We start from the raw sequence: 10,207 nt of genomic DNA on the forward strand, positions 1-10,207 counted from the left end.
TTAGTGATGTGGTGTCATGAAATGGATAATGGATAACATTGCATGGAGAACACATAAGTGTTCAAAACCATTTAGGATTGTTATGTTGCAATTAGTTCATGAGTGGTGTCACTTAGAATCAATCCACCTATAGTAGAGATAGCCCGAAAGTAGGAAAGGAAGGTAGACAACAACACTATATATAGACCATTGAGTTGGAAGAGAGGGAGAGGGAGATGGAAGAGGAAAAAGGAGGAGATGCAACTAAGGATTAGAGAATGGAAGGAAGAAGAGAAAAGTAGTAGAGATTTAGATGTGTTTTACGATCAAGTTGTAATCATCTCAGATTTAGAGTCAAATTTCAGAGTACAGTTTAGAGATAAAAGAGATAGAAAAGAAGGATATGGAGGATGGAGTTAGTAGAAGAATCAACAGATGGAAAGTGACAAAGAGTTTGTGAACCATCTTGAAAGAGAGTAGGCAAATGTGAAGAGGGAAGAAAGTTTGGCAGCTCAAGCCAGTAACAAGAGCATAAGGAGGTAGGATCTACCTTAATTCTTTGATTATTATGCAAGGATAGTGAGTGAGTCATGAAGTTATATACTGTTTATTAGAAATGAAGTTTGATTGAGTCAAGCCATGATTAGAACAAAATTGTTTGAACTCGCTTTTGAATAGCCTTATAGAGAAATGTATTATGAGGTACATATGATTAAATAACTATGAAGATGCATGGAAAATGCTAAAGAGTGATAGGAATTGTATCATAGGTTGCTTTAGATATTCTCTAAAGGATGATCTAGTTTTAGACTTATGCAATATTCTAATGAAAGAGATAGAATCGTGAAAGGAATCATTGTTAAATGTTCAAAAATTACGTTCATGTAAATAAAGATACAGTAGTGAAATAATTTCTTAAAGCTTGTTGATAAACTTAGTAAAACTCTCATAAATGAGATTACCCAATCCTCTAGAAATTAAGTAAGAGGATAGAGAGAGAAACTTTGAGATTGAACCGCAAAGAAGATGAAATAATAGGATAACGACTTATAAATAATGAAGTTATTTTGATATCACAAGGAAAGACTTACACTTGAAATTTTGCAAGAAAAATAAAGATGGTTATCGAGTGTCTCATTTGAAAAGCCTTATAGATAGGCGTTTTACGAACTTGTATCATATTAGATTGTCGTTATGGTAAATTAGTGAAGTCGGTGTGTTAAGTTTTAAATCATGAAAAGTCACATATTAGTATTAAACTAAATATGATGTTTTGAGAAAAGAGGTGAATGAACCACAACACTTGGAAAGATAGAGAGAGAGTTTAGACGAGATAAACTTAGAATTCTAAACCATAAGAATGGAATGCATGTTAATGATTATGCTATTTAAATGTTTTAATAAATTGAATAAAAGAATGTGTACTCATTTTATTCAATTTATATGTAAGATACATACATGTGTTACACCTTCTTAATATTTTAATCTTGTCTTTAAATTGCTTGAAAGATAGAAGGGAAAGATTGTCTTCTTAGCATAGTATTTTTATCTTGCAAGAAATAGGAAACTAGAATTAAAAGGCGAAAGATTGTCTTCTAGATGAATTTATGTGAACAAAGCTAGATAGGCTTGTGTTTGTGGAAAGTTACCTTCCAGGACGGGTGCCGAATGTGGATTATAGAGAGAATAGTTTCTTTTCCAACTATCTATTTTTGTTGTGCATGGCATTATACTCGGTCGAGTAATCAAATTGAATAAACCATTGAAATAGATGGAATTCTTTTATTTTATCCTCTCTACCATATCCTTGAATGATAATGAATGCTTGTTTCTTAATAGAAGTAAAAAATTAAAAATGCATGTATCATCTAGGCACGTACCAGATTCCATCTTGCCTTTCGAATTCTTTTGCTAAGCAATTCGTGTAGGGTTAGGTATTCTTGATTGACCAAGAATTCCGAGGAAACGTAAGCTTCAAGGTTGGGCGGAAAAAGCGCCTGAATCTTGTTCTCGTCTTCATGCTAAAGATTGCATTGGCGATAGCTTAGGTTGTAGATCAACATACACATCTCACCCTTTACTTTGTATTATTTCGTTATTGAACTTGCGACAACTTGAAATGTGCAAGTATTGTATGATCGAAATACTACTTTTATCGATTTTTTTTTGAATAAAGAATAGTTATCTTTTATAGAAATTTCGTGTTTATTACGATCTAAATGGAATGATCAAATGAAGCTATGGATGGAAAAATGGAATGAAATAGATTTATTAACTGATTAATGAGTTTATTTAAGAATAAAGTGTATTTCGGCTATTATTTGAAGTTAGCTCGATTTACGTCTTTACATTTCAAGGTTGATCCTGATGTTATGCACTTATGTCAAATTGTAGCAATTGGTCATGCCTCAGTTACACCTACCTTTAAGAACTATATTCCATCTTTATCTTCTAATATGCTGGAGACTATTCTCATGGACCCTCCTAAAGAGGAAACCCAGGACAAGGTTGTCCCTAAAGAAGATCCTCCTAAAATAGAAAGTCCTAAGTCTACTCCTACTCCATCTCCTTCTTCAAATTCATCTTCTTCTCAATCAAATGCATTTCTTGGTGATGATTGGGGTTCCTTAGAATTTACAAGCTCCTTCATTGGAGAATATAAAGTCAACCCCACCCACCTTAACATTCCAAAAGTATCATTTACACTTGCTATCAAAGATGATTATTCTTTTGTATCACAAGATCATGTGAACACCATTGGCTATACCATTAAAGGTGATCCTCCCCTTTTGAAGGAGTTGCTTGATCACATTATGGTCCAGGATTCAATATTGCCTCCAAGTATGGATACAAAGAAAATGGTCTTGGGCGCATGGGTCAAGGAGTTAAGGTCCCTTTGGAAACAAAACTATGCTTTTTTTACAATGGGTTTAGGTTACAAAGATTCTCCTTTGTCTTCATCCCCTCCATTGTTTAATGTTTCTATGTATTCTTCTTCTTGTAAGCAATAAAAAATTTCTCCACCAGAGAAAGGCTTGCTTCTTGCTCCTCATCCTTTATCTAGTCAAGAGCTTATTTTGTTGAGGCTTCTTAAAGCCCGCTTGATTACTCTTCCTCCTCCTATACATAAGAAGTTTCATAAAGATGATAAAGAAAAAAATTCTTTTTGTGCATACCAGCAAGTTCTTGGCCATTCCACAAGTGAATGTAAGGCCTTGAGGGATAAGATACAACAACTTAATCAATTGGGTGGCATTAATTCTTCATCTATTGATGCACCTTCTTCTTCTTCTTCTTCTTTGCACAACAAGTGATATCGAGGTTTACCTCTATCCCGTTCTTTTATATATTCTACTCATTTGTGCATTCTTACTATACCTACTCTCCACCCATGGTGGCACCTATCTCTTCTTCACTCGTAGTGGTGCATGTTTATCTCTCACCCACTGCAGTTACTATCTTTTTGTTGTCTGATGTGGCGAGTACCTATTTTTTCCCTTTGTGGTGCTTATCAAAATCTATCTTATATGTAGCAAATTTCCTCTATGGCATCGAGGTTGGTACTATCGAGCATCTATTTATCTCTATCAATAACGACTTTCCTTCATAGCAAGGTTGGTTATACTTAACCTTTAGTAGTGGCTTTCCTTCATATCAAGGTTGGTTCTACTTATCTTTTGGTAGTGGCTTTCCTTCGTAGCAAGGTTGGTTCTACTTATCTTTCAGTAGTGGCTTTCCTTCACAGCAAGGTTGGTGCTACTAATATTTGATCACTTGGCATAGCACAACTTTCTAGACTGTGGTCCGTCTTTTTAATCATTACCATCTACATGACCACTAGCTATAGACAAAGCTAGTGTCTGGGTCATCTACTATCTCTTCGACATTGGTTGCTTCTTTGACTTTTGGGTGCATTCTTCCTTGAAGAAATTGATCCTTGCATTCTTCTCTCCTTTTTAGAAGTCCTCAATGTGTGGTTTCTTGTATTTTGGGGATGATTCATAGTATTGAGACAACCTTTTATATCGAGGTCTCTTTCACTTTCTAACTCAAAAATTTTAGTTTGCTTGTTATGTTTTTTCATGTGTGTGCTATCCATGTTCTTGTCTAAATATCTATTTGTTTATCATGATCTAACCCCGTCATATTGGGAATTTTTATTCTCTAACCTTGATGTTGTGCAGATTTATTTGTCTAATCCGTTTGTTTTGTAGATCTTCAGCTTGGAGGCATGCTTCCTTGGCTCAGAGATTTATCCTTTTGGCATCATGATGTTACTTATGTTTAATAGGTTTCCTTTAGCGTGCATATTCATATTGATTCATAATCCCACTAAAGTGGGGGAAAAATGTAGTGTCGAAAATTGTATACCCCTTTGCAATTCCACCTACACTTTTGTAGCCACTTTAGTGTTCATGCCCCTAGCATTTGAGTAGCCTCATTTTAGCCCTTGCATCAACCTTTTCCCTCTCAGGATGCTCAAGACACCTTTTCTAGCACCTATCTTTCAACTTCAGTTTCATGTTAGCCACATGTTTCTCTTGCCACTCGGCATGAGCATGATTCATCTGGAAACTAGTACGACACATGAATGTCCATGCGTCACACATTCATCCTACAACATCTTAACATTCAAATGTCAATTATGCTCATTTAAGCACTTGTTGCCTATCTTGGTCGGTGGAAACGACTCAAAATGTTTTAAACGACTTGCCAACGCTCTTTTCCCTTCTATTTCCTCATTTTTAAATCTATCTTTTCTCCCCATTCAATCTCTCTTGGTTCTCTCAAGAAATATCTCTTTCTCTAGGCTCTCACAACTTTCTCTTGCTCTCTCTTGCTTGCTACAATATCTCTAATTTGCTACAACACTCTCAAGATCTCACAATAATCTTCCTAGCTATCTTGGCTTTCTCAAGCCTATCTGGTAATATCCTTTTAGTTATCTTGTCTTTGAGAATCTTTGGATTTAGCATATCCCCTATCTATTTATCTTTTGATCTATCTATCTATCTATCTGGCTATTGTGGAGGTGGAAACACCAAAATATGGACTTGATTGAGGTAAGTCTCCAAACAACCCCAAATATTTTTCCTCTTCTCTATGTGTGTATGTTTTGTGAAGGCATTCAACTGCACAAAAGGTTTTCTATATATATATATATTGTTATTCATATCTTTTATTTAAATCTTTATTATACTTCTTTGTGTGTCTGTTGTATAGTATTTGATGGTATATTTCGGATTCTGGGTTTTGCAGGTTCTTAGAAACATAGAGTTGGGTTTCTCTATTTTCTAAGTTTTATGTTCGTCATCCATACAAGACTACAATGCATTACGTAGACGTCTATGCACTGCACCGATGTCCTTGACCAAGACACTTGGATTTAGACCGAGGACTCTCTATCGTTTGCTCTTTCTATTTATGTTATTAGATATCTTCACTAGTTTCACTAGTTGGAGATATATGAATGTATGTTGTGAAATTGGCTCTCAAGGGAACATAGTTCTTCCCTTTGTAGGGTTACTTTTGCACCATTACAATTATTATGTTTCTATCAAATTGAAGTTGATGTGAACATGAATGCTATCTAGACTACTAGGAATGTTCACTTCAAACTTTCATAAAGATTTGACAATTTGTTGACGATATTATAAATGGGTTAACTATCAAGCACATCTACTCACTTTATTTTGTATTTATTATTTTTAAACAAATGATTGTGTTGGTTTAAAGTTCACAATCTATAGTCCAATTGTTAATCATCAAATCTCCATTCATGCTATTATAGAAATTGGTGAGATAGACTAGTACAATATGAAAATCTAAAAGTGTATGTAAGAAAAATGAAGTTGTCTTAATATGGAATTACTATGTAGAGATTCAGCTTCTTTATGATGCTTAAATCAGCTACTTTAACAATCTTAATAAAACCACCTTAGACGAACTTAAAAAATAATAAAACAATTATAACATCACCATAATATAGTAGGCACTAATAAAAAACCTTCAATAGATTATCTCATTGACACAAGATTTATGTGGAGAAACCCTCTTTGAGAAAAAAAACCCACCAATAGGGGTCAAGCATGTATTATCTTCAAGTGCAATACTACAATACATTTACTTCCCACCGCTCTTTTTGTATAAATTTTTCACTCTAACTCATCATATTGTATTTCTAAAACCATTATCTTTTTATATGTAGTGTTTTCACCCTCTAAATGTGGCATCCAAGCTGGTTATCATATCCCAATGCCTTCCTTGGGTAAATTCATGTATTAATGTTGTAGGATAATGTAGGTTGCGATCATTTTACTCACTTACCTAATTTGGGCACCTAATTGTTGTTAGTTTCTAGGTGGTTATTTTTTATAACCACGTGTTTTATCTTTAATAATATCCACACAAAGTGACAAAACAACCTCATAACAATCTCATAGGAAGTTGAACACCAAAAACAATCATAACCTCCAAGATTTCTTCTCCACAAATAGTAAATCATTAATGGTAAAAAATAGTTACTAGCCCTAAGTAATTAAATACTAATTATTGTACCAATAAAACTTGATTACTATAATACTAAATCTTTATTACTATATAGTAAAAACATAATGGTAAAAAAATATTATTATTGATGGTGAATCCCTAATCCCCTATAAATTATTTACAAACAATATTGGGAGTAATTATATGGCATATGATTTACAAGGTTGATGAAATCTTAATCCTAACATAATGTAAGTTTTGGTCTGATGAAATGTGAAATTGGTCAATATTTGATTAATACTTGTATTTTTCAACAAAATAAGGTTATAGTATTAATTAAATAATAAATCTTCACAACATTTTTCTTTTTGATTTAATCAAATACGTCTACATCTATGTCTAAGACTTTATAATTTAGCAATTTTAACTTTGACTAACAAAGAGGTTGATATTATGAGTTAATTAATGCTGCATTTACTTTTGTCTACTATAACAAGGCTACACGATTTATACAATCAAAGTGAATTGGTGTTAAGGTATGATAGTATAGTTAATTAGGTGTCCTTGCACAACCAGGGTCCAATGTACCTATAGATCTATGTTTATTAAGAATGTCTTAGTTATTAAGAACCTTAGGTAAATTCTCAGAGCTTAGGAAACGCTTAGGAAACCCTAAAGTGTAGAAGAGGAGAACCCCTCTTGTTAGGGGAATGAATATCATTATTCTCTTATCAACATTCTTAAAAGTGTGGTATACCCACATCCTTGGTGGGTATTCTGCCAAAAAATCTAGGAGTTCAAGGTTGAGTGCCCAAAGTACCAACACTATGAACTAGTTACGAATCCCATTAACAATATGCTTTGAATAAGACACATATTATTTTGATTGCCACATTAATAAAAGATGAATAAAATAGTGATGATCATGTCATTACAAAATTATGTATGAAATGTGTTTATTTAGCATGATGCATGAAGGTCATGGTAATAATTTGATGAAATATAATGTCATGCTTGTTGATGTTGAATTTGACATATGCAACACAACTCAAATGAGTATAACTCCACTTCTCTTGAAAAGACAGCTGAAATGTGGATCAATCACCTCCAAGGTCTTGGTTGCAAAGTCGTGGTAGTGTTAGAGAAACTAAGTGGATGATGTGAGGTGTTTTATCAAAGGGCATATGTTGGTAAATATTAAAAAATGACAATTCCTCCATCAATTTTGTCAATTCTCCTTAAGAGACGATATTGTTTCAAGATCTTAAGTGAACTTTCTCCTAACCTAATCCTACGTTAGCAATTTTATTTAAAAAAATAAAAGAAGAAGATAAAAAGAGGGTTAGGGTTTTGAGAAAAATAATAAAACACTGTCTTTGCACTTGTTTTTCAATCCTTTACTTTGGAAGAATTGATGCTACAATGTTATGATCAATATTAAACCTATCACTGACATCATAGATGCAAGATTATAAGGAGTTTGATGAAAATTGGAAATAAACACATAAGACCACAATATTACACATGAATTTTATATATTACTTCACAATACAACATGAATGAAATAAACTATGATGCAGTTTACTTCACACCAAATAATCCAAATTCTAGAAAATAAAAAACAAAAAATACATCAACACCAAGGCAAAGAATGATAAAAAAATAAAAAATAATCTTGATTGATTAGCAAATGATGGGAACATTACAACTTTGATTTTAATAAACTATGACGCACTTTACTTCACACCAAATAATCCAAATTCTAAAAAATAAAAAACACAAAATACATCAACACCAAGGCAAAGAATGATAAAAAAATTAGGAATAATCTTTGATTGATTAGCAAATGATGGGAACATTACAACTTTGATTTTCAATCCACAAAGCCTTACATTACACCTCTGCATCTAACAGCCAAGGACTAAGGGACATCCATTCTACCAAATTCGTTTGGGGCACGATCTCAACCCCATCCCTTTTTTATGTCAGAGCCTTGCATTTTGCAAGACTTGATCCCTGGTGAACCTTTCAACTTCACCATCAAACCAAGAGCCCATTGACATAACATTACAATTTTGAACAAGATGACTACACTAAAAATCTATTTGTCCTTTGCTCTTTCCCCCCAAAAATCAACCCTATATGATGTCTCTGACACGCATTCTTTTATATAAATAATTTTATATTATCCTTTCATATTCTTATTTTTTAAAAAATCAGTTTCGTTTGAACTTTTCATTATCATCTTAAATCACACTCCATAATCCACCATATCTATTTTAATTTTTTTTCTTAAAATACAGTGAGGAAGAGGAAGAGGAAGAGAAAGGAAAAAGTGGGGCGGTTAACATACCGTGGAATTCCAGGTGCGTCTGGCTTTTCCTGTTCCCCGATGTGCGCGTGTGAGGACATAATGATGCATTGATGAGGTCGATAGATATTCGAATCTTGAACACCTGCGCCGTAGCCCTTACACAGCTTACCTAGGCATGGAGGGAAGGAATAGGGTACAGAAGGTGAGGGAGAGGGTGATGCTCATGAATCACAGTGCCGTGCATTTGCAGTGCAGACGCCCGATTTGAATTGAATTGAATGGGACTCCACGCTCGAGACGATATTAGGTATCATTTACCAAATCAAATCTGCATAAATTCCATATGCCCCACTCGGATCACACTTCGAGGAAACCCTATTTTGCCATTCAAACAAATTTCTTGTTTGACTCCGTCTTTCATTAAATCTGTGTGTGACGTGTGCAATCTGCGGCCATGCTTTTACGAATTGAATTTACAGAACCCATTTAGGTATTCTCGCTCAGCTTTCCGACTGTCGCACCAGGGCAAATGTATTTGGATGCAATTGCACATATCGGGAAGTTCTACTGCGTGTGAAGGACTCTACTAAACTCGTGAATCGCACGAATACCAATAAGAGATCAGATTAGATACCTATTTCTTTCTTCTCCCTCCTCCAAGCTTAGAAAAGGGGTTTGGGCTTCACTTGGAAATTGTACTCATTTAATGCTGAAATTTCCATTCCTATGCCCATATTTTTTATTTAGTTTTAGGTTTATTTAGTAATGGATTTTTTCTGAATGTTTTTTTTTTAATGGTGATATGGCAGGGGAAGAGCATCATTACCATTTCTGTTCATTCTTTGTACACTCAATTATTATTAATTAAAAAAAATTCAAAAACAATAATTATAAGTCTATTAATAAATTTTACATGTATCAATAATAGTTGCTCATTTTTTTTTCATTTTGGATCATAATTGGTCCATTTGTGCACCTTTATTGGCACTCATAGCACACGGCAATGGGACATTTGTGCACCTTTATTGGCACTCATAACACACGACAATGGGACATTTGTGCATAAGTATTGGCAATTTTAAGTGCACGCTTATTGGGGCATTATTAAGCAAGTATTGGACGACACTCTGAAATGTGTACTTTTGGACCCTTCCGCACATAACGGATCCCACAGTGTGCATTGTTACTACCCAAAAGCCAAAACGATAGCTATACATAGTTAAGTTGCATGTGGAGACAACAATTTTTTAATTTATTTTTATCAAAATCCAATGTACCGTGTTTAGAATCCGTGGGTGTGTGAAGTTAGTTATAACAACTAGTAGTACGCTTCCCCTAGTGTATTCGTGTGTTTAAGTTGGGTTCTTTTTTTTTTCCTTTATTTGTTTTCAATTACTTGTATTTTTATATATTTGAGTTAATCTC

At 33.9% G+C, this 10,207-nt stretch overlaps 1 long non-coding RNA gene across 1 annotated transcript in view; it reads right to left on the reverse strand.

Moving 5' to 3' along the window:
• LOC131042149 (uncharacterized) overlaps positions 1–9,450 on the reverse strand; it is a 105,218-nt gene extending 95,768 nt beyond the window's left edge. The window contains exon 1 of the long non-coding RNA XR_009105129.2: positions 8,822–9,450. This is a non-coding gene — a long non-coding RNA (uncharacterized LOC131042149). The remainder of the gene's footprint in view (positions 1–8,821) is intronic.
• Between the last annotated feature and the right edge of the window lie 757 nt (positions 9,451–10,207).

Source organism: Cryptomeria japonica, chromosome 9 (genome assembly GCF_030272615.1).
Source record: "Cryptomeria japonica chromosome 9, Sugi_1.0, whole genome shotgun sequence".
Classification (NCBI taxonomy): Eukaryota; Viridiplantae; Streptophyta; class Pinopsida; order Cupressales; family Cupressaceae; genus Cryptomeria; species Cryptomeria japonica.